At 38.3% G+C, this 27,257-nt stretch overlaps 1 protein-coding gene across 13 annotated transcripts in view; it reads right to left on the bottom strand.

Annotated features, from left to right (window-relative positions):
• The window catches only part of FANCC (FA complementation group C), a 267,899-nt gene that overhangs the window by 224,458 nt on the left and 16,184 nt on the right, over nucleotides 1-27,257 (bottom strand). For 9 of the 13 annotated variants that reach the window (XM_057305597.1, XM_048218344.2, XM_057305598.1 and 6 more), the window contains exon 2: nucleotides 21,263-21,321. The exons of 1 other annotated variant lie outside the window; for it this stretch is intronic. The gene's annotated coding sequence lies outside the window, so the exon portion shown is untranslated. Of the gene's footprint in view, nucleotides 1-6,351; nucleotides 6,422-21,262; nucleotides 21,322-27,257 lie in introns of all 13 variants that reach the window. 3 more of the 13 variants (XM_057305600.1, XM_057305607.1, XM_057305606.1) reach the window with 1 other exon arrangement.

Genomic DNA, 27,257 nt, shown 5'->3' on the forward strand with positions numbered 1-27,257 from the left:
ACAGCAGCATTATTCGTAACAGCCAAAAAAGTAGAAGTAACCCAAATATCCATCAACAGATGAATGGATAAAATATGGTGTATCTATACAATGGAGTATTCTTCAGCCGTTCAAAGAAATGAAAAACTGACAGATGCCACAACATGCGTGAACCTTGAAAACATGGTAAGTGAAAGAATTCAGCCACAAAAAGCCACTTACAGCCTGATTCCATTTATACAAAATATCAGGAAAGGCAAATCCATTGGGACACAAGCAGATTAGTGGTTGCCAGGGGCTGGGGTGAGGGAGAGGTTAAGTGGGGATTGGGGAGTGACTGCTTACTGGCTAAGGGGTTTCTTTTGGGGGACAGTGAAAATGTTCTAGAATTAGGAATTGGTAACGGTTGTACAACAATGTGAGTGCACTTAATGCTAATGAATTATATGCTTCAAAATGGTTCAAACAGTGATCTTTGTAAATTTTGCCTCCATAAATAAAAGCCAAGTCATATAAAATTCTGCTACTAAAATCTACTCAATGTTATATAACATCACTACTACAGAAGGACGGAGCATCCATTCACTGAACTAAGAGGTACCAAAGTGATTCTAAATGATGAACGACAATGCTTTATAAGGCTATTCATGCCTACAGCTGCACCCAAGATGAAACATCCAAAAGAGCATGTTATAAACTTGCAGTGAGGTCCTTCTGACCTTGTGGTGGCCATCAGAAATAATATCAGGAACAAAACACGCAGTGGAAAAAAGACAAAGCAGACAATTTTAAACTAAAATGTGAAAAGCTTGAAGGAGAACCAAAAAAGTGGTAGATGCTTTTTTAAGAACTATTTTTCCCCTTCCTAGCTTTTTATAAATTTCTTTACATGAGGCTAATGAGAAATTTCCTGCTCAGGCATTCTTAAAGCTCCACTTCATTACTACATCACAAGTGATGAACATGTCACTTAGCAACTCCTAATACCAGACTACCTCACTGGAGTCATGAACATCACACACAGCTTATTCATAATTCCTCATCACCAACTTTGTCTCCATCTTTGTCATCTGTGTAGAGCACATTTCCACTCTGTAACATCTTCACCTTCTTAGATGCAAGAGGAAACTTGTCCCTAGCACTATGATTGGTTGATGCTTCACATTAACTTTGTGTTACACAAAGAAAATCATGTCTAAAAATTATGAAGTCAAAGTGGACTCATACTTAGGAACTGATAAATGCCTTCGATACTGAATATTTCATATCTGTTATCCAGCCCTGACCTTCTACAGAATATTTCCATAAAGAATAATGAATTCTTCATATACTCATAGCACAAACTAATCATCTACCCAACTTCTACATTTTCTCATTCACTTGAGCAATATTCCCCTGGCAAGGGTACTCGCTGAAACAGGTTCACCAACTTGATGACTTCCACGGACTCATTCACATTTTAGTTCATAACTCTAATTAGACATCGTAGTCTTTAATTTATCCAAAACTTTAGAGTTCACACCAAGAGCCAATACTTTCTTAGATCGTAAGGTTTTCTCTTTTCTTTCATCAATAGGACTAGTGATTGGCTTTCTTTATGAAACTATGAAAAAATGCTTTATTACTTCATGAGAACTAAGCTCTGATGATGGGTAGATAGCAAAGCTGCCCTGAGAGGCAGGTTCTGAGGGATGAGGTAGGCTTACTGACTATGTCAATGCCTCATGCCCCTAAACCGGACTCACAGTACCTACTACTCAAATATGAGTCTTAGCAAAACCAGAATTCAGTGTATGTCATCGATTTTTTAGATCAATTGCAGACAATCAAAACTGGACAAGCTAAATCTAAAAATATCAAGTCTGCTGTATATTAAAACTCCTCTACATTAATTCCAATTTAAAATGACATAAGGATAAAAATACACTGATTTCACATATGAGGAGGCCTCGTTTCCAGAAAAATAATGAAGAGCCAGATGTCTTCTGGATGACAAAGATGACTTTGGTAAACTAAGTGAAAAAAACATCACAGACTAAAGAACTATACTTTTTTCATTGCTCCTTTACATACTATATCAAACCCATAGTCCTTTGTTAAGACATTTTTTTTTTCTTATTCAATGGTAATTCATTTGGATTTTTTCAATAGGGTTTTAGCAAAGTATAATTTAGGAAATTACATACCCTTTGTGGATCACAGCATTTCAGGCATATTAAATTCTCCTGAGCATAGAAATAAGAGTACTTTGGGGGCGCCTGGGTGGCACAGCGGTTAAGCGTCTGCCTTCGGCTCAGGGCGTGATCCCGGCGTTCTGGGATCGAGCCCCACATCAGGCTCCTCCGCTAGGAGCCTGCTTCTTCCTCTCCCACTCCCCCTGCTTGTGTTCCCTCTCTCCCTGGCTGTCTCTCTCTCTGTTGAATAAATAAATAAAATCTTTAAAAAAAAAAAGAAATAAGAGTACTTTGGAAACAACAGTTTCAGACAACACTGCCTTAGGAAAAATACACGGTTAATGAATCTATCAGGAAGCAAGGGAGAGCCTAAGTGTTAAAGAGGCTAAGAAGTTTTAGGCAGAATTTGGGTGTTAAGACAGAAAGAGAAAATGCAGGGTATATTAAGATAGTCAAACAAGCACACATCCTATGTTAGGACAACTGGGCTGGCGTGACAGGTGGAATATATACCAAAATAAAAAATATCAAACATGAACACTGGCATTCACGTTCAAAACATTCACAACTGCACTATGGCAGGCCTCTCATTCACTGAGTATCTTATGGTATGCTATATTACAACTATTTCAAAATTGTAATTAGGTTCAAAGAAAATTCATGGCTTTAGTGGTTTCAGGAGTGGAGAAATGTCTCATGACTCAATCCTCTTGAAAACATTGTTGAAACCCCCTTCATTTCAAATGATAAAATTAGTTATACCCGCTGAACTTAAAACATAAACTAAAGCTGCAGTATAAGAAGCATTCTATGGTACAGGAGATTCAGCAGAGCACTTAACCCAGACTTAGGATGTCAAGGAAGGTTTACAGGGAAATAGAACTGAACCATATGCAAAGGTTCATTAAGTGAACAGCACGTAGAATGTTCTAAGCAGAGAGAAGAGCATTTGTAAAAAACTGAGGCAAGAGGACCTGTCTTTAGACAAAGCACAGACTAACAAGACATAATACAATTGTTTTAGAATCTTGCCAAAATCAGGGATTACTCCCTTCTCTGGGAAAGGCCTATAGTTGACTTCTTTTTCAATAGTGAAAACAAACATTTTAGGGTATTTAGAGATAGAGACTAGCTGAAAGATTACTCTATTAATGTTTTTGTATTTTTTTAAAGATTTATTTATTTTAGAGAAAGAAAGAACACGCACACATGTGCACGTGCAAAAGTTGGGGAGGAGCAGAGGGAGAGAACCTTCAAGCAGACTCCCCACTGAGCATGGAGCCCGACATGCGGCTCAATCCCACGACCCATGAGATCATGACCTGAGCCAAAACCAAGAGTCAGATGCTCAACTAGCTGAGCCACCCAGGCACCCCAATGCTTCTGTATTTTGACCTCACCATTTTTATCCCTCTACTGGTGAAGCTCCTTCCTTTGTTCCTTCCTTCTTTTCCCAAGACTGTCAGGAATCCCATTCTCTTAGGGAAGAAATAATGTCCACATCCTACAGCCAACCTCTGTTGGCCTGTTTGGAAAACTGCTTCAAAAGGAGCAGATAGGGGGCACCTAGGTGGCTCAGTTGGTTAAGCATCTGCCTTCAGTTCAGGTCATGATACCAGGGTCCTGGGATCAAGCCCCACTTCAGGCTCCCTGCTGAGCAGGGAGCGCAGAGAGCCTGCTTCTCCTTCTCCCTCTGCCATCCCCCCTCCCCAGCTTGTGCTCTCTGGCTCTATCTCTCTGTCAAATAAATAAATAAAATCTTAAAAAAAAAAAAAAAAGGAGCAGATGGTTAACTCTTTTATTACCTGTTCTTTATTTTTTTTAAGATTTTATTTATTTATTTGAAATAGAATGAGCATGAGTGGGGGTCAGGGGGCAGAGGGAGAGGGAGAAGCAGGCTCTCCAACTGAGCAGGGAGCCTGACACGGGGCTTGATCTTAGGACCCTGGGATCATGACCTGAGCCGAAGGCAGACGCTTAACCGACTGAGCCACCCAGGGACCTCTTTTATTACCTGTTCTATTTACTACCCCAGAATGACAGGCTGTGGCGGCATCTAATCACCTTCATTACTTTGTCCGGGCCAGGATCAATAGACAGACTCTCTATAGTTTATAATAAAAACATTAAAACAACATCAAGCACAACTTCTAGATGGAGACTTCTCAGAGGAAGCTGCCAACCATTATAACTACCTGCTCCACTATGTATGCTAGATCTGTAGGAAGAGGGGTACACAGATCTGACAGGGGCTTATTAAGGGACAAGAGACCATAGTAAAAATTTCTTGCTTCTCATAAGAAAAGAAAGTGTCATGAACGGTGTTACGGGGACTTCAGGGTATAAAGTAAATCTAACCAAGGCTGTCACCTTACTCAGGCAAGCAATAGATGAATTCAAAGGACCTTATAAGATGTGGTCAGGACCTTGGACTTTCCTGTAAGAGCAACAGGAAACCACTGAAGAATTTTTAGCACCAAAGTGATATAATCAGATTTGTGTTTTAGAAAGATCACACAGAAGTAGTGTAGAAAATGGGCTAGAAGGGGAGACAGGAAGACTGTCTTCTAGTTACCTCAGGCCCAGTTAAGTGGCATGAAAGAATGAAGAAAAGTTCCTAGATATGAGAGCCACTTAAGAGGTACAGTGTATAATATTTAGTGTCTGACTGAACACAGCAAAAAAGGAATAGGAGGAAATAGGATGGTGCTGAGGTTTTTGATGAGGAAACGAGGTGCACGGTACCATCACGTACTAAAGGAGGGAACAGAGAACTAAGGACTTACTTGGATAAAAAGATGAGCTCAGTTTAGGGCACGCTAAGTACAAGATACTTGGGGCATCCACTCGAAAATGTCCAATAAGCAATAGGCTATATGAATATGAAGGCTTAGGAGACAGATCTGAGCTAAAGACATAGACGTGGGAACTATCAATACATAGAAGGTAATTAAAGCCATGGAAATGGATGACATGATCCAGGGAGAATGCGAAAAAAGGACTGGGCCATGGACAAATGGGATATAAGAACTACGGAGGGTTTAACTAACCTGTGGACATTTAACTGAAGAAACAAGGAGGGGAGGGGGGCTAATCATGATAGTGGTTATGTTAGGGAGCAGTCTTGCACTAGTTCTCCTGGGAAAAATTAGCAGACGTGTGGTAGGGAACAGGAGGGGCGCCCACCCACTCTGTTCTTGGCTCTAGTTTCCAGGTTCAGTCTGCCACCTTTTCAAAGACTATAGTCATCCAAAATAAATAAAAATCAGTAAAAACGAACTGGCAAAATCATTGTTGTTCTAGTTTTCTTTTACTTAGTAGATTCAGAACTGATACCATCTGTGCAGTCAAGCAACGTATGTTACACTTAAATACAAGAATCATTCTTGTACCACTAATGCAATCCAAAAGCTGTATCAGGACAGCACAGACGTAGAGTAATATCAGATGTCGTTTTCAGTGCTATAAAACAAAATGATTCTACGTTTTGGTTCCAGGCTTTAAAAGTAGTATAGTATATGTGGCTGTGTAAGATTCTAAACTGTAGTCAAGTTCAAAAAAACTAGTTTAGTTTTTTTCTACTCAAGTGTTGACAGGAAAAAGTACAGTTTCAGTCTGACCTTACAGGCACCTACCATTTACCCTACTTTTAACTTGATTTGAACCTTAAGGGTACTCTTGCAAAACAACAAAAATGTACAGAACTGAGGTCAATTAATAACTAGTTTCTAAAATCTACTGAATTTTTTGCTGGACAGTATCAAAATCCCTATAATTTGTAATGAGCGAAAATAAAACTTGAAAATTTTCCAGTTTCTACTAGGATTTCCCCAAAGACAAAAAACATTTTAAGAAATTTTATCTGAATCATCTGTATATCTCTTTGAGCGCTTCATTAACAAGTGTTCTATTGCTAGATACAATAAATATCCACAGACCACATTTTAGTAAAAAGTTGTCAGCCATGTTTAATTGTCTTTCGAATACAAACCCTTATTTTCCAAGCCCCAGGACAGGTTCTATCCCTCAGCCAATATTTAACTTTTCTTCGAATAAAAGTAGCTCTATTTATCACTATATAAAACACCCCTGTATGCTGAAAACTCATCTGCTTCTGAAAGTTGTCCCGTTTTTCTCTATCATCCATTCACAATGTATGTGTCTGATAGTACAGTTTCTTACTGTCATGTTGGTTTACCTTTGCTGACATATTTTTCTTACATCTCCTACGTGGGCTGGTCCTTCCTCCCACGATGTGTCCTGAACTCCTAGGAAGTAGGGACTTATCAGTCTTCTTTTTGTAAGACTCCACACAAAAACCACATGATATTAGTGTCCAGCTGATTCTATGGTCTTCCAAATACAAAGAATAAAAAAGGAACTAGGTTCCTTAATACCTTGTTTTATATTAAATACGTAGCAGGTGGCATATTTACCACCACCTTCCTCACCTCACTCTCCCTGTCCCCATCCAATGAAAAATCAGATTAGATTCGGAAGGAAAATCTGATTAGCAGAAGACTAATTTAAAAAAGGGAAGAGGGGGCGCCTGGGTAGCGCAGTCGTTAAAGCGTCTGCCTTCGGCTCAGGGCGTAATCCCGGCGTTATGGGATCGAGCCCCACATCAGGCTCTTCCATTGTGAGCCTGCTTCTTCCTCTCCCACTCCCCCTGCTTGTGTTCCCTCTCTCGCTGGCTGTCTCTGTCAAATAAATAAATAAAATCTTTTAAAAAATAAAAATAAAAAAAGGGAAGAAGTCTTAAAAAAAAAGGGGGGGTAAGAAGTCTGAAAAATCAGAAGCAGAAAGGAGAAGATAAGAAAAAATGATCAAAGAAAAATGACTAAAAGGAAAATCTGAGCCAAAGATAATAAAAGGGAATAAAATAAATAATAAATGAGGCAATCATATCAGACAATGACCAAGAAAAAGAATCCTGTAAGAAATAAATTCAATCTCTTGCTTAAGTCGATCACAAACCACAGCTCACAGGACAACTAACAACTTTTAAATCCCAGGCCAGGGACGTGTGGTTATCCCACCCTGGTACTTGTTATGCCAAGTATTACTGCTGACTTGGGGTGCTCCTGAGGCAACGGAGAGGACCACCATCATTTCTGTTCTCTGCCAAGAAACACATCAGCGACTGGGGGCTGGAGGGAAAGCCAGTGGCAAAGACAGCACAACAGCAGGCCAAAGACTGCACAAAACAAGTCTGGTACTGAGGTTAAAATTAAATGAAAGGAAGAGGAATAAAGACAAGGGAGAATGAGAAGAGCAAACACAGAATCGGACTGAGTTCTTTCTATATGCAGGAAAAAGCAAACATCTGGAATTATTTGGTACTGAGTGCCACCAAATTTAAGACTTTGTTCCTGTCTTGCAATTGCTTCTTAGTAACACCACACAAAGAAAAAACAGACCTAGAGGCTAAAATGGAGAAGCGTCCTTAAAGTGGGTATAACAATAACCATTTTAAAAACACATCTTTAAAGTAACGGAGCAGTTAACTTCACAAAGACTATTCCTGACTGACTTGGAGAGACGTTCATCCTAAATTCTTAAGTCAAATGAGGAAGCTGCAGACAAATATGTATGATACATAACATTTTTTTGTAAAAATACATCTGTATAAGTATAGGAAAAGTCTTTAAATGTTCCAAAATAAGTGCTGGTATTATGAGTGATTTTTCCTTTTAAAAAAAAAAATTGTGTTTTCAACATAGTTAAAATAAAAATAACAACAATCCCTTAAAATAAAAGGAAAACTATCCCCTTCCAGGTCATTCAGTCTTTACCTTGAGTTAAGTGTGTACGGAATATACAAAGAACCCCTTTCACATTGAACACAGCTTTGAGAGACCTATTCCCACCCAGTGGGGAAATGGGGCCATGGCCAAGCCCAGCTGCCTTATGGTGGAAATAACACAAACTGAAGACCAACGGAAAGGTCTGAATCCAGAATCTCTATTTACTAGCTCGATGACCCAGGGCAAATTACATGAAATTTCTGAGTGCTGCCTTCACTTGGCTTGAGCAATGAAATAATACCTACCTCACAAGGCTGTTTTGAGGATTCTTGAGAACAGTTCCCACATACAATGACATGGACAGGTAGAATGGGTACCAGGGAGAATTATGACTCTTCTGACCACCATTATATTTATTATCTCATGAAAACAATCTGTTCCGAATAATGCCAGATTGTTTGCAGCTTTCACCAACCTCCCCTTGGCCTATGAGTCCTCAGACTAATCAGTGCTCAGCAAAGCAGCCTGGTTACTGATGCTTCCTTTTAAAGCATCTGTACTTACCCCCTCCAGGAGAATAAAACAGGAAAGCAGGTGTCAGAGAATAAATGTGTGCTTATCCAAGTTCTTTGTCCTACAAATATAGAAGCAAACCCAGTAGGGGTAGAAAACATCTCTTCTATAGGCACATACTGCAGAAGAGTGACCAAATGAATACCATGATAATTGCAGATATTGTTATAGGCTCTGCTTGACATATTATGCTTTACCAGAATTTACACTGCAACCGTTGTTCATTTCTTAGTGTTGTTTTAAAACCTTTAAGGATGCCCACCAAAAACTTCAGTATTCATAAGTATGCCTTGAACCTGGAAAAGTTCAAAACTACTGAGGCAGAAAATAAAGGAGAGAGGAGAGAGGTGTGAAGCAACCATCTAAAAAGTGCTGCCTGGCAAGACTTTATGCAATGATGGCAATGTTCTATCCATATCTATGTCATCCACTATGATAGCCACTAGCCACATGTGGCTATTGAACACATGAAATGTGGCAGGTGCAACTGAAGAAATGAATTTATTTTACTTAAGTCTAATTTAAATTTATATGTTCAAATGTGGCCATTGACTATGGTGCTAGATGGCACAGATCTAGAACCCTGGGTTAATAACTTGTGCTAATTCAAAGAGTGGTATGTGGATGAATCAGCTAAAAGCAAAGACAAAAGAAGAATCAACAAAACACCAAAAAACCAATGAAAACAGAAACCCAGTGCCATGTTAATATTCTCTTGCTCCACACAGAGTTCACCTTGATAAAGCTGAGGTCCTCATCTCATCCCACGCTGCCCTAGTCTGCTCAGGCTACCATAATAAAAAACCATAGAGTGTGGGTAACTCAACACAAATTTATTTTCTTAGTTCTAGAAGCCGGAAAGCCCATGATCTGGATCTGGTTCTGGATAACTTGGTTCCTAGTGAGGTTCCTCTTCCTGGCTTGTGGATGGCCACCATCTCTCTGTATGCTCTTTCTTATGCACATGCAGAGAAAGAGATCTCGCTTCCCCTTCTTTTAAGGTACATCCTTGCACCAAACCAGATTAGGACCCCACCCTTATGACCTCGTTTAACCTTAATTACCTCTCTACAGGCCCCATCTCCAAACACAGTCACTTTGGGAGTTAGGGCTTCAACATATGAATGGGGCAATGGGCAGGCGGAATTCAGGCCGTAGCACAACCCTCCACTCACCCAAAACTAGCTTTCTTATCGTGAGTTGCAGTATTCCATGGAATATATTTCTCACCCTTAATTCATAACCTTCCAGAGACTTAGTCTTCTGCCTACTCTTACCATACCACCAGTTTACACCCGTGTAAGACTTTAACCCTGCTTTCAGGCACTTCTGCAATTTACCAAGATTAAAACTTAACTTTGAGCCCCAAAACTGGCTTCTTAACTCCTAACATGATTGTGCAAAAAAAAAGAGTTAACACAGTAGGCCTGAAACTGCTCTCCTCATAAAGGACTGTTTGTAACACTGGCACTTGGCTAGACTCTGGAAACTTCGGTAATAGAAAAGTTCCCACCTCCCTAACTAATAAGAGGGACTCACAGTGCCTTAACTATACAGACATTGTGATTTATGCTGAACATTTGCTTTCTTTCTGAGGGTCTGGAATTCGGTACCTGCTAGGCAAAGGATGACAATGTGACCAGCCCCCAATAAAAACCTTGGGCATTGACTCTAATGAGTTTCTCTGATGGATGACATTTCACACATGTTATCACAATTCTGCTTGAGGAAATGTGTCCTTTGTGACTCTATAGGGAAAGGACTCTTAGAAGCTTGTGCCTGGTTTTCTCCTGACTTCATCCTATGCACCTTTTCCCATTGCTGATTTTGCTTGGTATCCTTTCCCTATAACAAATCATAATCGTGAGGACAACTACATGCTGAATTATGTGAAGTTTTCCTAGTGAATCATCAAAGTTGGAGTAGTCAGGAAGACATCTGACACTTCAATCCACTTCTTAATGCGTATCACCAAACATCTACCCTAGTAAAAGAACCCCATATTCTTATATTTTAATCTTCCCAAGTTCCACTCCAACCCATAATTCTCCCAGCCCTGGCCTTATCCAGTCAATTTTCTACAATTATCACAATCACTCAGGTTAAGATTACCATCAGCTCTCTGTATATCAGTACTTCTGTAACTGGGGTGAATATGCTCCAAAAGATAGCAGCAGGTTTGGTTTTTTTTTTTTAATATAAAAATGTTCATTTCCTGAATTTTTTAGTAAAAATAGCATTCCCAGGCACTTCTCCAAACTGAGCGTCATTTTACTTGATCTTTCTGCACAGGTAAAAGCTGCATAGCACTCCTATCTGCCTATAAGCTTCTTCTTCCACCAAATAGCCTTAAATGTCAATGCTCCACGGGTCTCCATGTCCCGCCTCTTTCCCCTCACTTTCCACAGAACATTCCATTTACTTCCCTAACTTGAGCTTCTACCTACAATCCGTACATCTTTGACTTCAGCTCTGTCACCTGTCCTAAGCCCCAGAATCTTACCCCCAAACACCTACAGGATAAATATATCTATGGATCTTACCAATCACTCAGACAGATAGTCTTCTTGACACTTATGTTCGAAAAGATCATCTAGGTCTGTTTGTTTTACCATTCCATTGGTATGTCTAAAGCTACGATATCACAGCAATCCAAAGTTATAGAAGACTACTTGAATTCTTTCCTCAACATGTCTTTTTGGTATTCCAGCCTACACTGTTCCTATTTAGTAGTTCACTATTACAGCAGAGCCTGGTGCAAAGCTATACACACACCATCCATTTAATAAATGTTCATTCAGTAAATTAATATCATCACCCATCTATCAGACCTGCAGCAAACACAATGGAACACCATGCTGGCGGCCCAGCTGCATGTGGAAATATCACTACTGGTAATCTCAATTTATTAGTTCTACATGAATCAGAATTTTCAAAAAAATGGTTTAGAATAACCAGCTAGCCATTTTAGGGATAAAATGTGTATGAAGGTTTAAACTTTAAAATTATATCATTTAAGAAAAAAAAAAGAAAAGGGGTATTTGTTGGAGGAATTTCCAGGTAAGGATGGCAGACTAAACATAAATATAGGTTTCATTCCTCTCTGAAACTGTACAAAGATGAAAATAAAGGAATTTACTTTTCATTTTTTTTAAGGCATAAATTTACAAGGATGAAGAGAATAGAAAAGGAGAAAACGGCAATAGAATTTGACAAGCTAGCAAGTGACAGACCAATGGTGACTAACTTAATAGACCGAAGAAACCAGAATCTGAGAAGGACTACAACAGAGCTACACCCAGACCATTTTACATCCCATTTTATACCACTGGACTCCTCATAGGATCAGGGAATGAAGAGATCTGGGACATCTAGAAATAGAGATGAAGGGAAACCTAAAATAAAGTCAACTAGTTTAAAGGCTATCTAAGAGGCAGTTATAACGAGCTCCACAGCTTCATTCCAACTCCTGGCAGCCCGGCCCCCAACGTGACCAAAAAGAGGCAGTTTATTCTCTGGAGATGATAAAACAGAAGGTCTCTGGACCAGAAGTCAATAGACAATGGCAGAGCCACAGTGCCACAAACAGGGGCTAGAGCGGGGTAGAGGGGCAAGGTTGGGAGTTAAATAACAATATGTAAACTGGGATACTGAATGCTGTAATCTGTACCCCACCCTGAGTTTTCTACCCCACTCAGCCTTTAGAACAGTGGTAGTCTGGCTTACAGATGACAAGCAACTCTAATAAGCCTAAGAATAAATATCTAAAAATACTGATATGGGAGAGTTCCCCAACATTCAGCCCAGCCTGAACATCTTAATGGGAATCTAAGTCAGTTAAGTATCTCCCATGCACTCAGAACTTCAATGAGATTTTTAGTTCCCTGTTCTAAATATAAGCATACAACCAAGGGTTGATTACCAGACATCTGAAGAAATCTCAAACATAAAAGATGGAAAACAAAATATACAGATAGGTCTGACTTTCCAAGGTGGCAGAGAAGTAGGAGACCTTAGTTTTGTCTGGTCCCAGGAATTCAGCTAGATAGTGATCAAATCATCTGAACAACTGTGAACTCAACTGGACATCTAAGAAAAGAATTGCTGCAATTCTACAAATAGAAAAGCAACCACTTTCTGCAAGGAAGGAGCTACAGAGAATCCAAGGCAATATATGGGAAGATAAACAGCAGGGGGAGGGAGCTTCCATCAGCCAGCTACTGGAAAGTGATACAACAGCAGAGAGCAAAACTGGAACTTTTAGAAGTCTACTCCAATGGGGGACGTGTCTGCCTGAAAGGCACTCAAGGTGGTGAAGTGGGGCAGAATCCTAGGTGGGACAGTGCGGTCTCAGAATACCTGCGTTCGCAGAAAGAACGGGGGTGCCTGAGAGGAGCAGAGTTCCCAGGCATCGGTGTGGGGAAAGGCGGCTGTAATCAGCGAGCCCAGGAATGGGCTTTTAGCTCGATGTTGCCATAAACCACAAACCCTGGCACTATGGGGAGACCGCTCTCCGAGCAGGGGCCCACCAAGCAGCAGAACCGCAGCAAAACCCCCCTCTCCTTCCCCCGGGAGAAGTGGCTTGTCACAGTAGTCTGCAGGGTTTGGAGACTGAAAACAAGGTCACATGCCTGAGATAAAAATGCTTGGTCATAGGCCGTGTGAGCATGGAGTGTGGACGGAGACTACAGAAACAGGAGTGATTGACTGCTTTTCCCTGAGGGCACACTGAAGAGTGGGGGGCACAAGCTCTCGCCTTTAGGACTAGAGATTGGGAGGCTGCCATTTTCATTCTCATCCTCAAAAACGGTGTGGAAAACCTTCAAGGGAACAAAAGCCACATACAACAATCCAGAGCCACTTACTCTAGGTGTGTCGTCCCCCCCCCCCCCCATGCAAAGGTGGTGCAATTCGGCTCGGGGCAAAGACACCTGAGCATCAGCACAACAGGTCCCTGGCCCAGAAGATCAGCAAAAACATCTGGATAAGACCAGGATTACTGATCACACAGAACTGCAAAACACCAGTAAAAGGGGGAAATAGTATACAGAATTCATGGTTTTTTCTCATGATTCTGTAATCTTTCAATTTTAATTTTTTTCTCTTTCCTTTTCAACCAATTTCTTATTTTATCAACTCTTTTTAAGTCATTTTAATTCTCATTTTCACAGTTACATTCTATCCTTTCATTGTATTTATTTTCATATATATAGTTAAGTTTTTTTCTTTACAATTTTGGGATGCAGTTTCTGCTAACAAACAGAACAAAATACAACCAGAATCTAGTATATTTCTCTGTTATCTTTACCTGTCTGATTTTATTCTTTTTTAAAAAGATTTTATTTATTTATTTAACAGAGAGAGTAAGAGAACACAAGCAAGGGAAACAGCAGAAGAAGAGGGAGAAGCAGGCTCCCCACTGAGCAGGGAACCTGATGCGGGACTCGATCCCAGGTCTCTAGGATCACGACCTGAGCTGAAGGAAGACATGTAACCATCTGAGCCACCCCGGCGCCCCTTATTCTCTTTTTTTTTTAATGTCTCTTTTAATTTTCATCTTTACAGATACATTCTTCTTTTTTTTTTTTTTAAGATTTCATTTATTTATTTGAGAGACAGAGAGAGAGAGAGAGCGCACATGTGGGAGGGTGGTAGGCAGGGAGAGAGGGAGAAGCAGACCCACCCGCTGGGTAGGGAACCCAATGCAGGACTCGATCACAGGACCATAGATCATGAACGAAGCCAAAGGCACACGCCTAACTGACTAAGGCACCCAGGTGCCCTTTACAGTTACATTCTATCCTTCCATTGTATTTAATTTTGTTTTTGTATATACATAAATTTTTCTTTCTTAACAATTTTGGGATAAAGTTTCTTCTAACAAACAGACCAAAATACACCCAGGATATAATGTGTCACTCTGTTCTGTTCAACTCTCTGTTTATATTCTTTTTTTTGTTGTTATTTAATTTTTATTTTTGCAGTTACATTCTATCCTTTCATTGTATTTATTTTTGTACATATATAATTTTTTCTTTCTTTACAATTTTGGGATCTAGTTTTCTAACAAACAGACCAAAATACACACAGGATCCAGTGTATTGCTCTGTTCTGTTCACCTGTCTGTTTATATTCTCTCTCTTTTCTTTTCTCAGTTTTTTTTTCGGGTCCCTTCTGATTTGTTTAGTGTGTATTTCTCTGGAGTTGTTGTTGCATTAGTATTTTGTTCTCTCCTTCATCTGTTCTCTGGACAGAGGGACAAGACAGAGAAACTAACCTCAAAGAAGAGAAGAGGCAGTATTGACTGCTAGGGACCTAATCAGTATAGATATAACTAATATGTCAGAACTACAGTTCAGAATAATAATTATAAAGGTATTAGCTGGACTTGACAAAAGCATAGAAGACACTAGAGAATCCTTAACTAGAGAAATAAAAGAACTAATATCTAATCAAGGCAAAATCACAAAGGCTATTAATAAGATGCAATAAAAAATGGAAACTCTAACTGCTAGGATAAATGAGGCAGAAGAGAGAATTAGTGATATAGAAGACCAAATGATGGAGAATGAAGAAGCTGAGAAAAAGAGAGATAAACAACTACTGGATCATGAGGGGAGAATTTGAGAGATTAGTGATACCATAAAGAAAAACAATTAGAGTAATTGGGATCCCAGAAGAAGAAAGAGAGAAAGAGGAGCAAAAGGTATACTGGAGCAAATTATAGCAGAGAACTTCCCTAACCTGGGGAAGGAAACAGGCATCCAAGTCCAGGAGGCAAAGAGAACCCCCCTCAAAATCAATAAACACAGGTCAACACCTTGACATATAGTAGTGAAGCTTGCAAATATCAGAGACAAAGAGAAAATCCTGAAAGCAGCTCAGGACAAGAGGTCTGTAACCTATAAGGGTAGAAACATTAGACAGGCAGCAGACATATCCACTGAGACCTGGCAGGCCAGAAAGGATTGGCATGATATATTCAGGATATTAAATGAGAAAGATATGCAGCCAAGTATACTTTATCCAGCGAAGATGTCATTCAAAATAGAAGGTGTGATAAAAAGCTTCCAGAACAAACAGAAAATAAAAGATTTTGTGATCACCAAACCAGACCTGCAAGAAATAAAGGGGCTCCTATAAGCAAACAGAGAGCCCAAAAGTAACATAGACCAGAAAGGAAGAGAGACAATATACAGCAACAGTGACTTTAGAGGTAATAAAATGGCACTAAATTCATATCTTTCAATAGTTACTCAGATGTAAGTGGGCTAAATGCCCCAATCAAAAAACACAGGGTATGAGACTGGATAAAAAAGCAAGACCATTTGATATGCTGTCTGCAAGAGACTCATTTTAGGCCAAAGACACCTCCAGACTGAGTGAGGGAGTAGAAATTCATTTATTATACTAATGGACACCAAAAGAAAGCTGGGGTAGCAATCCTTACAGCAAACAAATTAGATTTTAAACCAAAGACTATAATAAGAGATAAGGACGCACACTATATCATAATTAAAGAGTCTAGCCAACAAGAAGAGCTAACAATTATAAATATTTATGCCCCTAACATGAGAGCAGCCAAATAAATAAACCAATCAATAACAAGTTAAAGAAACACATTGATAGGGGCGCCTGGGTGGCACAGCGGTTAATCGTCTGCCTTCGGCTCAGGGCGTGATCCCGGTGTTACCGGATCAAGTCCCACATCAGGCTCTTCCGCTATGAGCCTGCTTCTTCCTCTCCCACTCCCCCTGCTTGTGTTCCCTCTCTCGCTGGCTGTCTCTCTCTGTCGAATAAATAAATAAAATCTTTAAAAAAAAAAAAAAAAGAAAAAAAAAAAGAAACACATTGATAATTGGGACTTTCACACCCCACTTACAGCAATGGACAGATCATCTAAGCAGAAAATCAACAAGGAAACAAGGGCTTTGAATGCACACTGGACCAGATGGACTTCAAAGATATATTCAGAGCATTCCATTCTAAAGCAACAGAATACACATTCTTCTCAAGTGCACATGGAACGTTCTCCAGAATAGATCACATACTGGGTCACAAGTCAGGTCTCAACCAGTACCAAAAGATTGGGCTCATTCCCTGCATATTTTAGGACCACAATGCATTGAAACTGGAACTCAATCACAAGAGGGAATTTGGAAAGAACTCAATCACAAGAGGGAATTTGGAAAGAATAAAGAGCATCCTAGTGAAAAATGAATGGGTCAACCAAGAAATTAAAGAATTAAAAGAATTCATGGAACAAAAGAAAATGAAAACATAACTGTTCAAAACCTCTGGGATGCAGCAAAGGCAGTCCTAAAAGGGAAGTATGCAGCAAACAAACCATTCTCAAGAAATGAGAAAAGTTTCAAATATATAACCTAACCCTACACCTAATGGAGCAGAAGAAAGAACAGCAAATAAAGCCTAAACCCAGCAGGAGAAAAGAATTAATAAAGATCTGAACAGAAATCAGTGAAATAGAAACCAAAAGAACAGAACAGACCAACAAAACTAGGAGCTGGTTCTTTGAAAGAATTAGGAAGATCAATATACCTTTAGCCAGACTTATGAAAAAGAAAAGAGAAAGGACCCAAAAAAATAAAATCATGAATGAAAGAATAGAGGTCACAACCAACACAGAAGAAATACAAACAATTATAAGAAAATATCATGAGCAACTATATGCCAACAAATTAGGCAATCTGGGAGAAACGGACATAGTCTTAGAGATGTATAAACTACCAAAACTGATGAAAAAGGAAGAAATAGAAAACCTGAACAGACCTGTAACCAGCAAGGAAATTAAAGCAGTAATCAAAAGTCTCCCCACAAACAAGAGTCTAAGGCCAGATGGCTTCCCAGGGGAATTCTACCAAACATTTAAAGAAGAATTAATACCTATTCTTCTGAAGCAGTTTCAAAATATAGAAATGGAAGGAAAACTTCCAAACTCGTTCTATGAGGTCAAAATTACCTTGATCCCAAAACCAAAGATGCCACCAAAACCAAGAATTACAGACCAACATCCCTGATGAACATGGATGTCAAAATTCGCACCAAGATACTAGCCAATAGGATCCAACAGTACATTAAAAGGATTATTCACCACGATCAAGTAGGATTTATTCCTGGGCCGCAAGGGTGGTTCAACATTCACAAATTAATCAATGTAATATACTACATTAATAAAAGAAAGGACAGGAACCATATGATCCTCTCAATAGATGCAGAAAAAGCATCTGACAAAGTACAGCATCCTTTCTGGATTAAAACTCTTCACAGGGGCGCCTGGGTGGCTGAGTCGGTTAGCTGTCTGCCTTCGGCTCAGGTCATGATCCTGGAGATCCAGGATCGAGTCCCACATCAAGCTCTCTGCTCAGCTGGGAGCCTGCTTCTCCCTCTCCCTCTCCCTCTGCCTCTGCCTGCTTCTGCTCTCTCTCTCTCTCTGTCAAATAAATAAATTAAACCTAAAACAACAACAACAAAAAAACCTCTTCATAGTGTAGGGATAGAGGGAACATACCTCAATATCATAAAAGCCATATATGAAAAGCCCACAGCGAATATCATTCTCAACAGGGAAAAACTGAGAACTTTCCCCCTAAGGTCAGGAACATGACAGGGATGTCCACTCTCACCACTGTTGTTCAACACAGTACTAGAAGTCCTAGCCTCAGCAATCAGACAACAAGAAGAAATAAAACGCATCTGAATAAGCAAAGAAGTCAAACTCTTACTCTTTGCAGATGACACGATACTCTATGTGGAAAACCCAAAACACTCCACCCCAAAATTGCTAGAACTCATACAAGAATTTAGCAAAGTGCCCAGATATAAAATCAATGCACAAAAACAAGTTGCATTATACACTAACAATGGGATAGAGGAAAGAGAAATTTAGGAGTCAATCCTATTCACAATTGCACCCAAGACCAAAAGATACCTAGGAATAAACCTAAGCAGAGAGGCAAAGGATCTGTACTTAGAAAACTATAGAACACTCATGAAAGAAATTGAGGAAGACACAAAGAAATGGAAAAATGTTCCATGCTCATGGATTGGAAGAACAAATATTGTTAAAATGTCTATGCTACCTAAAGCAATCTATACAGTCAATGCAATCCTTATCAAAATACCATCAACTTTTTTCACAGAGCTAGAACAAATAATCCTAAAATTTCTATGGAACCAGAAAAGACCCCTAATAACCAAAGGAATATTGAAAAAGAAAACCAAAACTGGGGGGCATCACAATGCCAGACTTCAAGCTCTCTTATATCAAAGCTGTAATCATCAAGACAGCATGGTACTGGCACAAAAACAGACACATAGATCAACGGAACAGAATAGAGAGCCCAGAAATGGACCCTCAACTCAATGGTCAACTAATCTTCGATAAAGAAGAAAAGAATATCCAGTGGGAAAAGTCTCTTCGACAAATGGTGTTGGGAAAACTGGACAGCCACATGCAGAAGAATGAAACTGGACCATTTTCTTATACCATACACAAAAATAGACTCAAAATGGATGAAAGACCTAAATGTGAGATAGGAATCTATCAAAATCCTAGAGGAGAACACAGGCAGCAAGCTCTGTGACTGCAACTGCAACAACTTCTTGCTAGACACATCTCCAAAGGCAAAGGAAACAAAGGCAAAAATGAACTATTGGGACTTCATCAAGAAAAAAAGCTTTTGCACAGTAAACAGTCGACAAAACCAAAAGATAACTGACAAAATGGGAGAAGATAATTGCAAAGATAAAGGGCTAGTATCTAAAAATCTATAAAGAACTTATCAAACTCCAAACCCAAAGAACAAATTATCCAATCAAGAAATGGGCAAAAGAGATGAAAAGGCATTTCTCCAAAGAAGACATAGAAATGGCCAACAGACACATGAAAAAATGCTTCACATCACTTGACATCAGGGAAATACAAATCAACACCACAATGAGATACCACCTCACACCAGTCAAAATGGCTACAATTAACAAGTCAGGAAATGACAGGTGCTGGTGACGATGCAGAGAAATGGAAACCCTCTTACACTGCTTGTAGGAATGCAAGCTGGTGCAACCACTCTGGAAAACGGTATGGAGGTTCCTCAAGAAGTTTAAAATAGAGCTACCCTATGACCCATCAATTACACTACTAGATATTTACCCCAAAGATACAAATGTAGTGATCTGAAGGGGAACGTCCACCCCAGTGTTTATAGCAGCAATGTCCACAACAGCCAAACTACAGAAAGAGCCCAGATGTCTGTTGACAGAAGAATGGATAAAGAAGGTGTGGTGTGCGTGTGTGTCTGTGTGTGTGTGTGTCTGTGTGTGTGTGTGTGTATATATATATATCTGTATATATATACATATATATACACACATAGAATACTACTCAGCCATCTGATATATATATATATATATAGATACATCTATATATATCTGTATATATATATATATACACACACACATATATATACATATATATATACATATATATATACACACATATATACACATATATATATATATATACATATATATATACACACACATAGAATACTACTCAGCCATCAAAAAATACTACTTTTGCCACTTGCAAAGACATGGATGGAACTAGAGGGTATTATGCTAAGTGAAATAAGTCAATCAGAGAAAGACAATTATTACATGATCTCACTGATATGTGGAATTTAAGATACAAAACAGAGGCTCATAGGGAAAGAGAAGAAAAAGTAAAACAGGACAAAACCAGAGAGGGAGACAAACCATAAGAGACTTAATCATAGGAAACAAACTGAGAGTTGCTGGAAGGGAGGGGGTGGGAGATGGGGTAACTGGGTGATGGACATTAAGGAGGGTACGTGATGTAATGAATACCGGGTATTATATAAGACTAATCGCTGAACTCATCCTCTAATACTAATAATACACTATATGTTAATGAACTAAATTTAAAATTAAAAAAATATACAGAGAGAAAGCAACATGGAAGTCACATGGGGGAAGGAGAGACTTTAAAAACGTTTTCAAAAAGTTTTAACATTCATATCTTTATAGTACAGAGAAGATAATACTATATCCATGAAATAAGGAGAGAATATTAACAAAACGAACATTCAGGGGCGCCTGGGTGGCTCAGTCGTTAAGCATCTGCCTTCGGCTCAGGGCGTGATCCCAGTGTTCTGGGATGGAGCCCCACATCAGTCTCCTCTGCTGGGAGCCTGCTTCTTCCTCTCCCACTCCCCCTGCTTATGTTCCCTCTCTCGCTGCCTGTCTCTCTCCCTGTCAAATAAATAAAATCTTTAAACAAAACAAACAAAACGAACATTCAGAGAATGATCTTGGAAATTAAACATATAATACTAAAACTCAATAGGAAATAAAGAATTTAAAGTTTAAAAAAAGTCTCAAAAGTAGAGCAAAAAAGACAATGTAGAAGATCAGTCCTGGAAGTCAAATTCCAAATAAAGGGACTCCAGAGAAAATGGAAGGGAGGATACAGTGAACACAAATTTTCTTAGAACTAAAAAACAAGAGTCTCCAAACTGAAAGGGCGAACCAAGTGTTCAACACAATGGATGAAAAGAGCATCAAAGTACACCATGGAACATCATCATAAAATTATAAAAACATTGGAAGGTAGAAGGAAATAGAATGCCTTCACATTTCTGAAGGAAAATTATTTCTAACATGGAATTTTATATCCATCAAACCATCAGTCAAGTGTGACTAGAATCAATCACAACACATTCAATAGGCAGTGACAAGAAAATAACTCACCTTCCACACACCCTTTTAAGAGGATACTAGATGTCCACCACCAAAAGCAGGAAATAAACCTAAAAAGAGAAACAAAAAGAAGATATAATATCAGAGAAAGGACAGAAGAATGGATGATAATGAAGGAAAATCCTATAATAACTGGGAAAAGTTTTTAAACAGAAAGAGGGTTTTTGTATCTGCTCAGATTTCCTTCTCAAAATACAGAATTTTAAGTAAATGCTGAAAGAGTTTAAGAAACCTCCACAACCTCTTAAATTAAAAAAAAAAAAAAAGGTTGGGGGGAGACAAAAGCAACAGCAGTCATTGTGGTATACCAGTCTTCTATTTTGATAGAAAAAGCCAGTTCTTCTGATCAGCTCTGTGCTTCCAGTTACCAACTTCAGGTTACAACAAAGTATTTGACAATGGTTGGTTTCAATTCCTCTGGTCAGAAAAATGTTTAACAGAAATTATAGAACAAATGTAAATAAAGGAGACTCAACTGCCTTCTTTTGATAAATTTTGCCTCTTTTTAATCAAGGACTAAAGATAGTTTAGCAATAGTCATTCAACTGTTTTATTACCCAATTTAGAGGTTTCCTCAACAGTCCAGTGGAGAAATTCAGGAAAAGCAAATGAAATTTTAAAATGCGGTCACCAGGGGCACCTGGGTGGCTCAATCAGTTAAGTGTCTGACTTGGTTTTGGCTCAGGTCACAATCTCATGGGTTGTGGAATCAAGCCCTGCATTGGGCTTCTTGCTCAGCAGGGAGTCTGCTTGAAAGATTCTCTCCCTCTGCCCCTCCCCATGCTCCTGCTCTCTCTCTTTCAAAATAAAGAAATAAATCTTTAAAATCTGGTCACCAATAAACAAGCAAACAAAAACAAAACAACCACACCCACTCCTAGAACTATCTGACCCATTCGTTCAAAGAGCTTCCAGTGGACTCCTGTATACTTTTAAATTTGACCCCAAAAAAACAAAAAAACCATACAAGATTTCATAAGAAATCAAAGCACAGAACGTAGCTCTAGAAAATACTCTATTGCTTAACTGATACCTCACCAGTTATCACACTAAGTGGAAAATGAGGAGAAAAACAAATTGTAGTGCAGGTTTTGAATGCTTGTCCTACCACAGCCTAACTGAAAGAAAAGTTCACAAGAAACATGCTCAAAAATCATTTAGAATAAAATTCGTTTCTTAAATACAGCATTTTAAATTGTCCAAGTGATACAATTCTAAGATATCAACTATTTATTATCTCTTTAACTGACTAATGCAACTGGATTCCATTAACATCTAATCTTTGCCTAATTTAATTCTAAGAAACTCATTTAAGTTAAAAGACCATAAAGAAAGAATAAAATGCTGTATTTTTGCATTCCTACAATTCAACAGCAACAGAATCAAATTTTTTCAGGATGTGAGCAAACATGCCATACTTCAGGTTAAAAGCATATTCTATTCCAAAATTAGCAGTGAAAATAAGCTCGAAAAGAAATGACTTCCCAGCCTTGAATTCAGTGGCATTAATATTAATGACAATCCCGCTCATTTCAAAAGCATGTCCCAGAGTGTTTATATTATGAAAAATGGCTCTGGAATGCCATCTTCAGTAAATTTGAAATTGTTTAATCTGAGGTTTTTCTAGATTTGTAACAGCTGCACTTGTGTTTACAACTATAATACGATCTTTACAGCATGGCACTCCTTTACACATTTTTTAGATCTGGTTGGTACAAACATGTTGTACTGATCAATGGAAATGAGTTTGGTATCTCTCGATAGCTACAAATTTGGTCAGAATAAAGTTTTGTTTTGGATTAACATTGTACAACAAATGCATCATAGACCTTCAGAAGTTTTATGGTATTGGTTACAGAAGGATAGGACAAAAACTTCCATTCATATACAAACATTTGGAAAATGACTCAATTTGTGTTTGTGGAATTCAAATTTTGTTTGGGGAGAAGATATGCATATCAAATACACTGTGGATCTAATTTGTTTGCTGGCATTCACGGAGGGTCTCAGGGCAAGTTACCAAGCAGAAAGTGGTTAGGCAGTATTCAAAAACCTACATTTCTTCTAATATCTTTATTTACACAGTAGAAAAATGCAACAAAAAAGTCTGCCAAAGACTTGTTTAAGAATGTTTCAACAGGGAGCATCAGCAATTCTTAGCCATGGGGCTGCTGGTGCAATGAGAAAAGCACCAGACCAGAGTCAGTTTCGGGGGTTACAGTCAACAGCTTTGCCACTAACCTCAGTTTCTTTCTCTGTAAACATTTCAAAGAGAAGTTATTATTGAAGGTGAAGGTTTTCTGCTAAAATAAGTTGACTCTGGGTAACCAGAAATGCCCGGCTCTTTTAGAAACTGAAAAGATTATCATACCATAATAATTCAGACATATTTAAAAGCTACACAAACAGAAGTAACCCCACAAGTTCTTCAGCACTACCCTCTTTTGGGGCTATTTCTGAGGAACTCCTAACCCTGGTCGAAATTAATTTTTTGAAAAGCCTCCACTCTATTTTTCCTCTTTTTTAAATGCCTCTCTTACCTTGGCACATGTGGTTACTATAAGGATCACATACAATCTATGTGAGGATAATTTGTAAAATGCAAAATACATTTAACAGGGCTTATGACCAAAGTGGTGCTACAAATAAACCAAGAAAACAAGTTAAAAAAAAAAATCCATGTTTACAAAATCAATAAAATTTTTAAAAAATCAATAGGACAAAAGCTCTGATTTCTGAAGGATATACAGCACATTATTGTTCAGGCATAATGATAAACTTTTCTCTATAAACATGAAACTTCGAACTCACCAGAGAACAAAGATTACTGTAGCAATTTCCATAAGAAGTACGATAAATTTGTTCGGAATTACCATTTTTCCCCCGTAGGTATTACTTTAACAACTGAATGCATTTCAAAATGATTCAAGTGTTACTAAATTACTTTAGACAAAGGTCATAAATTCAAATGTCCAGAATGGGTAAGTTAAATGAGTAAAGCCATCAAAAGGGCTTGAGGCTACTGGAAGACAAAGCACCATCCAAAGAAGACAGCCAGAATTTAGCTCCCGCCAGCTGCTGCCAAAGGAGAAGTCAGGTTTAGTTGTCCTACTGCTTTAATAAAAACCCAGAAAATATGGATTTTTTAAAGGCGAAACTGCTTAGTGTTTAAATGTTAGCGAATGACTCAAAAAATCTTAAACATCATGCAAGCCACACAAAAGTTAAATGCAAAGCAGTTCTATTCTCTCCTTTATTATCTCTACCATGTTCGTTTTATATGGATGTATTTAAAATACCATTACAAGGCAGAAAAGAACTTTCGTGACGTTTTTTAATGCTTCTATTAGGCTACGACTTAAGCCGATAAATTCAACAGGGTTCATTTTCTTTTTTTCTTAAAGCAAAATTAGTTTGTAATGTTATATTAACTTCAGCTTCATGTGCACACCATATAAACTACAAAGTGATCACCACAGTAAGTCTAGTTACCATCCATGACCACATAATTGCTCTGTTCACCCATTTCATCCACCCCATAACCAACTTCCCTTCTGATGACCCCAATCTATTCTCCATATCTGGAGTTTTTGTTTTGTTTCTTGTTTCATTTTTTAGATTCCATATATAAATAAAGTCATATATTTGTCGTTCTCTGACTTATTTCATTAGGATAATACCCTCAGATCCATCCATGTTGTTAAAAATAGCACAATTTCATTCTTTTTTATGGCTGAGCGGTATTCCATTGTCTATATACTACATCTTCTTTATCCATTCATCTGATGAATACACACAGTTGTTTCCATATAACTGCAATGAGCACCGGATGCAATATATCTTTTGAATTAGTGTTTCATCTTCTTCAGATAAATACCAAGAAGTGGAACAGCTGGATCATATGGTAGTTCTATTTCTAATTTTATAAGGAAGCTCCATACTGTTTTCTTTAGTGGCTGCACCAATTTACATTCCCACCAGCAGTGCACAATTCTCCACATCCTCTCAAAAACTTTTTAAATAATAGCCATTCTAACAGGTATGAAGTAATATATCACTGTGGTTTTAATTTGCATTTCCTTGATAGCGATGTAGAATATCTTTTCATGAGCTTGTTGGCCACCTATATATTTTCTCTGGAAATATGTCTATTCTGATACACTGCCCATTTTTCAATCAAAATGTTTGGCTTCTTTGCTATTGACTTGCTTGAGTTCTGTATATATTTTGGATGTTAACCCCTTAACAGATGTATGATTTGCAAATATTTTCTACCATTCAGTAGGTTGCCTTTTCATTTCGATGGTTTCCTTTGCTGTGCAGAAGCTTTTCAGTTCGATGTACTCCCATTTGTTCATTTTTGCTTTTGAAGTCAAATCCAAAAATTAAATGTCAAGACCAGTGTCAAGGAACTTACCACCTATATTTTCTTCTAGGAGTTTTATGGTTTCAGGTCTTACACTCAAGCTTTTAATCCATTTTGAGTTAATTTTTGTGTATGGTACAAGATAGTGCTCTAGTTTCATTATTTTGCATGTGGCTATCCAGTTTCACCAACACCATTTTTGAAGAGACTTTCTCCATTGCAATGCTTAGCTCCTTTTCAGAAATTAATTGACCATATACATGTAGGTTTAATCTGGGCTATTCTGTCCATCAATGTGCCTGTCTTAATGCCAATAACTTACTATTTTGATTACCATAGCTTTGTAATATAGTTTGAAATCAGAAAGCATGATACCTCCAGCTTTGCTCTTCCTTCCCAAGATTGCTTTGGCTATTCAGGGTCTTTTGTGGTTCCACACAAATCTTTAAATTATTTGTTCTATTTCTGTGAAAAATACTGAAAAATTTTGATAGAGACTGCACTGAATCTATAGATTGCTTTGGGAGATATGGGCATTTTTAACAATATTAATTCCTCTAATCCATCAGCATGGAATATCTTCCCACCTTCCTCAACTTCTTTCATCAAGGTCTTATAGTTTACAGTGTACAGATCTTTTGCCTTCTTGGTTAAATTTATTCATAGGAAGGGGCACCTTGCTGGCTCAATCAGTTAAGTGTCTGACTCTTGATTTGAGCTCAGGTCATGATCTCAGGGTCCTGGGATCGAGCCCCCATGTCCAGTTCCATGCTTAGCAGGGAATCTGCTTAAGGATTCTCTCTCTCCCTCTCCCTCTGCCCTTCCCCCTGCTTGCATGCTCTCTCTCTCTAAAATAAATAAATAAATCTTTTAAAAAATTCATTCATGGGTATTTTATTCTTTTATTTGCAATTATAAATGGGATTTCTTCTTTTTCTGCTACTTTATTACTCACGTATAGAAATGCAACAGATTTCTGCATATTGATTTTGTATCGTGCAATTTTATTGAATTCATTTACTAGTTCTAACAGTTATTTTGAGAATCTTTAGGGCTTTCTATATATAGTGTCAGCTCCTGCAATTACTGCTTTCTCCTTTTTTTTTCTCTTTTCCAATTTGGATGCCTTTTATTTGTTTTTCTTGCCTAACTGCTGTGGCTAAGGCTTCCATTCTATGTTGAATAAAGTGGCAAGAGTAGAGATTGTTGTCTTGTTCCTGATCTTCAGCTTTTTACTGTTGAGTATGATGTCAGCTATGAGTTTGTCATAGATGGCACTTATTATGTTGAGGTACATAATATCCTCTATTCCCACTTTGTTGAGAGTCTTATAAACAATGTTGAGTTTTGTCAAATGCTTTTCCTGCATCTATTGAAATGATCATGATTTTTATTCTTCAATTTGTTAATATGGCATATCACACTGATTGACTTGTTGCTATTGAACCATCCTTGCATCGCTGGAATAAAGCTCTTTGATCCTGATGTATGATCCTTTTGAGATATTTTTTCATTTGTTTTGCTAATATTGTGTTGAGGATTTTTACATCTAAGTTCATGAGAAATACTGGCCTGTAATTTTCTGTTTACTGTGTCTTTGTCTGGTTTTGATATCATGGT

Source organism: Ursus arctos, unplaced genomic scaffold, assembly GCF_023065955.2.
Source record: "Ursus arctos isolate Adak ecotype North America unplaced genomic scaffold, UrsArc2.0 scaffold_33, whole genome shotgun sequence".
NCBI classification, from domain to species: domain Eukaryota; kingdom Metazoa; phylum Chordata; class Mammalia; order Carnivora; family Ursidae; genus Ursus; species Ursus arctos.